Source organism: Poecilia reticulata, chromosome 8 (assembly GCF_904066995.2).
Source record: "Poecilia reticulata chromosome 8, P_reticulata-male-v2, whole genome shotgun sequence".
Classification (NCBI taxonomy): Eukaryota; Metazoa; Chordata; class Actinopteri; order Cyprinodontiformes; family Poeciliidae; genus Poecilia; species Poecilia reticulata.
The window spans coordinates 10109230-10115229 of NC_088837.1; the positions used below are offsets into that span (position 1 = coordinate 10109230).

General features: G+C 48.2%; 1 long non-coding RNA gene across 1 annotated transcript; it reads left to right on the forward strand.

Annotated features, from left to right (window-relative positions):
• Nucleotides 1–2143: 2143 nt before the first annotated feature.
• Nucleotides 2144–2811, forward strand: LOC145552500 (uncharacterized). Its single transcript, XR_014088567.1, has 2 exons — nucleotides 2144–2671; nucleotides 2741–2811. It is a non-coding gene; the product is annotated as an uncharacterized LOC145552500 (long non-coding RNA).
• The last annotated feature ends 3189 nt before the right edge of the window (nucleotides 2812–6000 follow it).

The window sequence follows — 6000 nt, forward strand, 5'->3', positions numbered from 1 at the left end:
GTCGGCGGTGCGGCTCGGCGCTCGCGCACGAGGTGACAAATCCTATAACGCGGCTGGATCCACCCACAGCTCCAGTCATCCATACAGAACTCGGCATGTGATTGGTGTTTACCCACAGTCACGATGCGAAGCGGAGACAAAGGTGCACCGTGACTTTTGTTTTTTTTCTTAATTAGTTTTTTTTTTTTTCCTGACTCCTTCAGCACACTCGAAAACATCTGTTTCAGTTTCTGTTTAACGTACAGAAACTGTTCATGTTCCCAGCAGATCTAACAGTTTCTGAGTTTTAGAGTTTCCAGGAATTCCTGCAAAATGTGCAAATGGCGAGGGCTTTCTCGTCTTAAAATATGCAATGAAAAATTGAGCTTGTGCTTTCCTAGGAGATGTCGATGAAGCAGAGCTTTTCTTTCAGATCTTTTGCGATCAATCACCGTCAGAGAGGGAGCAACACCTGTTACATCTCTTGAAGCCTAAGTCGGAGGAGGAGTTGCCTTTGAAATTACCGTGACAACTTGGGTCGGTCACGTCTCGTTCAGTCGCCATCGTAATTAACTGTTCACCACTAGAAATAAATAACAGAATTTCAAAATACCCAATTTAGGCAGAAGAAATGCTCAAAAAACATAAAAAGAAAGATAGATAGATAGATAGATAGATAGATAGATAGATAGAAAATTATCAATTGTGGAACTCATACCCACAATGGACAACAAACGCAAAACTACATAGTTTTGGAATGCTGTACTTCACCAAAAATATCTTTTAAACACAGCAAAACTGTTAATTTGTTCTCTAGAGGTTTCCATGTCAAAAGGTCAAGAGTGGAATCACACCGACAGTCTGCGAAGATGAGTTGCAGTTTAAAATCTTTAACCAATAGTGTAAAACCGTATTGTGTATACTTTGTTTTTTGGTGGGTGTAATCTATGTTCCTGTGTACGTCTGAAAAAATATAAAGAACAGAAAACAGAGCAGGACAAAATAATGAACAACTGGATTTAATTATATATGTGGTGTGAGCCTTTGGTGATATTTTTTTTTTGTTTTCTCCAGAATTTCTCAGAATATTTAACTTCGCCAGAATTTGGTGTTAAGATATGAATAAATGCATGACCGTGAAGCACTTTGTTTATTTCACATTGCCTACAAAATGGCTTGTTGCAAAGCAAATCAGCAAACCAACCTGGAACAATTTGAAAACATACCAAGGTTTGGCAACAAAACAGACCTAAACTGGTTATAGAAATTTTTCAGTATTTGTATTTCATTTGCACAAAAAACGGGCAAGTGTTAGCACTAACCGTGATTCCTTCTCAAAAAAAAAAAAAGTTGCATTTTACATTAAATAAGTGAAAATATTTTTAGTTACAAGGTCAGTATTTTATGGATTTATCAAACCAATTTTGGTGATTATAGACTCCAGTTTATGGGTATTTGAGTATGTATTGTAAAGAAGCACAAAGACCTTATAGCAATATATGTTGACGCTTCCCAATGATAAACCTTTGCATTTTAATAGGCCTTCATACAACCTTCAGTCGCAGTATATACGATGTTTTATCATACCATGCAGTCATAATGCGTCGTCCTTGTGAGTCTTTTGTTTTGGTTTTCTGCAATGTGAGGGAGAGAACTGAGTTTATCATGCGATGGTCTTTCTTTAATTGCACTTTTACCTTTACTTTATAAGCTTGTGAATACGTGTGTGAATGGGTGAATGACTGAATGTAATGTGAATTGCTTTGGGGTCCTCTGGACTTGACAAAGCGAGTAACCATAAATCAGAAGTTAAGAAGGCTGACTTCGCTGAAACAAATCATTAGCATTTTAATTTGTTTATTTGTTTTACCGTTTTTTTTATACATTTTTAACACTTCTCTTTTCCTTGAAAAAACCCCCAAAACATCCAGACAGAGGACTAGATAGACCAGCTCGTAAATGAGTTAGCTGTAGCTTCCAGGTGCCGTTGAAGCTGTTTGTCAGGGTCTGTGTTTGTTCCCCTTGTTTGTGCCTTAGTTCATTTCCTTTAGTTATTATTTACTGGTCTCCGAGCCGCTATTCCTTGGACATCCACCAGAGGTTACCTATGTGCCACCCCTGGGAAGCGGCAGAGTTCAACCCGGGTACACACCTGTAGCTCGTTGAGAAGGCTCCTGCCCTGGATATAAGCAGCAGCGCCACTCCGTCTCATCGCCTGAGTGTTTGCTCACCTCGGTACTAAATGCTCCAGAGAAAGGCCCTCTGCGATCTTCGTTGTTGCTAACTTTGTTGTTTCCCTCGTCAGATATCCAGTTGTCTTCCCGTTGTTCCCCGAGACCAGTTACCCCGAGTCTGTGTGAGTCTGTCTCCCCGTTGTGGATCACCTGCCTCCTGTGTCTTCCCCCGACGCTACCGGTGTTGCCGGTTTTGACGCCACCCCTCGTGTGCTCGTCTTCTCCCTGTCGTGGATCCTTCTCCGGCGAAATCCCCTTCGGAGTGTTCCGGGTCAGGAGACCCACGTCCGAACCTCACCGGAGAAAAGAAAGTAACATCACCTCCGGAGCCTTCCGGGTCAGGAGACCCGCGTCCGAGCTTCACCGGAGAAAGGATTGTACAAGACCGGAACCTACTCCGCCATCCCTGTCCGCTCTCCAACGTTTTCTAGTTCACGCCACATATCCACCCATCTCAAGTAAGCCCTCTCTGTTTACCTCCGGATCCCTTTCCTACGCAGCCTCTAACTCTGTTCTCTCATCGACAGTAGACGACCTGGTTCTTCATTCCAGTATTCACCACCCTTCCCCTGACTTCAATAAATCATTATTGTATTCATTATCGTCTCTTCTGGTCGTGTTCTCGCATGTGGGTTCGAAATATTACATCCACCATGACAGAACACTCAGGCCAGTTCACGACCTCCGCAGACGCGATCAGAAGAGCGATAACAGACCAACACACTCTACTCCAGTCCCACGAAGCAGCTCTAAGAGAGCTGGGAACCCGCCAAGCGGAAACTAATCTCCGACTAACTGAATTATCCACTTTCTTACAGAACTCTGTTTCACAAGACGCTAACCGCTCCTCTGCTTCCCCGTCTGCTCCGTCAGTGACTCCCGATCCACCGGTCCGTTCCGGGATTCCTGAAATCCGCCCGGCAACTCCAGAGAAGTTCTCTGGGGACATCACAAAAGTAAAAGGTTTTGTACTCCAGTGTACCATTGTTTTCAACCACTCACCACAGAGTTTCCCCCATGATGACTGTAAGATCTCCTACATGTTATCCTTGTTGACGGGCCAAGCCCTAGAATGGGCCGAGTCACGTTTTGAAACAGCATCCAACTATGGGTGTTCTTACCCCGAGTTCCTAGCTGAGTTAAAGGAAATGTTTTGCCAAGAGGCTGAGGGAACATCATCCTCTAGGGACTTGCATGGGCTCAAGCAGGGCCAACAGAGCGTTTCTGATTTTTCCATCAAGTTCAGAATTAAGGCCGCCGCCTCGGGGTGGAACGCTGTGGCGCTCAAAAGCGCGTTTTTTCACGGCTTGAACGAGCACCTTAAGGATGAGCTAGCCACGCTAGATGAACCCGAGTCCCTAGGTGACTTCATCAATCTAGCCATAAGGTTGGACAATCGGATCCGGGCTAGGGCTAGGGAACGTAGCCGCCGGGTCACCTCACCACGTCCCTCCTCGTCCTATACTCAGTCTTCCGCTCAGTCATGTACCCCATCTCTGTTTTCAGGCTCCGAACCCATGCAGCTGGGTAACGCTAGGCTCACGCCCGAGGAGCGCCGACGCAGGCTCCGAGCCCGGCTCTGCATATATTGCGGGGAGCCCAACCATGTGATCGCTAATTGTCCGTCACGTTTAAACCCACAGGTCCGGCAGTAGAAACGGGGACACTGCCGGCACCTTCCACCATCAGACCCCGCCTCACCATTCCTGTCACCCTGTTCACCCAAGACGACTCTCTGTCCCTGTCAGTTCTCATAGACTCCGGTTGCGAACAGAATCTCATCAGCTCCGACCTAGTTTCTCAGCTCTCCGTGCCCACTGAACTCCTACCTGTTCCCCTCCGTGTCACCGCCTTAGATGGCAAGGGTCTTCCACAGATCACCCACCGGACTAAACCTCTGCGCCTGTTAATTTCTGGCAATCACACCGAGGAAATTAACTTCTTTGTTTTTCCCACAGCCAGCTCACCCATAGTTCTTGGATTCAACTGGTTGTTCTCTCACAACCCCCAAATAGATTGGGTCGAGGGAAGGATCAATTCATGGTCTCCCAGATGTCACTCCACCTGTCTCCGTTCCGCAGTCCCTCCGCTGTCCAGGTCATCTACCATGCCGGAGGTGGAATTGCCTGACGTCAAGTCTGTCCCGAGTGAGTACCATGATCTCATCGGTGTTTTCAGTAAGGACAAGGCCCTTTCTCTCCCACCTCATAGGCCGTATGACTGCGCCATCGACCTCCTCCCTGGGGCGCCTCTACCTGGTAGTCGGCTATACAACATCTCTAGGGCCGAGCGCCAGTCAATGGAGGAGTACATCAATAACTCACTCGCTGCAGGTATAATCCGTACCTCTTCCTCCCCGTTGGCTGCCGGCTTCTTCTTCGTCGGCAAGAAGGATGGTTCACTGAGACCCTGCATCGACTATAGAGGTCTCAACCAAATCACAGTAAAAAACAAATACCCGTTACCACTACTTTCTTCAGCCTTCGAGCCCGTTCAGGGGGCAACCGTCTTTACCAAATTAGACCTAAGAAACGCCTACCACCTACTCCGTATCAGGGAAGGTGATGAATGGAAGACAGCCTTCAAGACCCCTCTGGGGCACTATGAATATTTGGTTATGCCGTTCGGGCTGTCTAATGCCCCCTCCTTTTTCCAGGCCCTCGTTAATGACGTCCTTAGAGATTTTATTAACGTGTTTGTTTTCGTCTACCTAGACGACATCCTTATTTACTCCGAGTCCCTCGTCGAACACCAAAGACATGTCCGCCTAGTCCTCCAAAGGCTGTTGGAGAATAAGCTCTACGTGAAGGCTGAGAAGTGTGAGTTCCACCGTCAGTCAGTTACCTTCCTCGGTTATGTCCTCGAGAGCGGACAGGTGAGAGCGGCCGAGGATAAGATCAAGGCAGTTCTGGACTGGCCCCGTCCCGAGACGCGTAAGCAGCTCCAAAGGTTCCTAGGCTTCGCGAACTTCTATCGGCGCTTCATCAGGAACTATAGCCAGACTGCATCCCCTCTCACAGCTCTAACCTCCATCAAGAAGGCATTTACATGGACTCCACTAGCTGAAGCCGCCTTCACGGAGCTTAAGTCCCGGTTCTCCAAGGCTCCCATCCTCGTACAACCCGACCCTAGAAAGCAGTTCGTGGTGGAGGTTGACGCCTCGGACACTGGGGTTGGAGCCGTATTGTCCCAGATCACGGACCCTGATCTGAAATTACACCCATGCGCCTTCTATTCCCGCAGACTCTCTCCTGCTGAGAGAAACTATAACGTCGGGGATAGAGAACTCCTGGCCATAAAACTGGCGTTGGAGGAGTGGCGTCACTGGCTGGAGGGAGCAGAACACCCCGTCCTTGTCTGGACGGACCACAAGAACTTGTCGTACCTCCAGTCAGCTAAGAGATCCAACCCTCGCCAGTCCCGTTGGTCTCTGTTTTTTGCACGTTTTAACCTCTCCATCTCTTATCGTCCAGGGTCTAAAAACACCAAGCCGGACGCCCTTTCCAGGGTCTACTCCCCAGATGACTCTGAGGAGAGTCTGGCCCCCATCCTGCCTCCCAGCTGTACGGTTGGAGGCTTGACGTGGGAGATGGAGGACATCATCCGCCAGGCCCAAGTCGCCGAGCCTCCCCCCGAATCCTGTCCCCAGGGTAAGATCTATGTACCCTCAGTGGTCCGTGCCCGTTTCCTGCAGTGGATTCATGCCTCAAGGTTCTCCGCGCACCCTGGAATCAGCCGCACCATAGGAATGGTGAACCGCAGGTTCTGGTGGAGGTCGGTACACAAG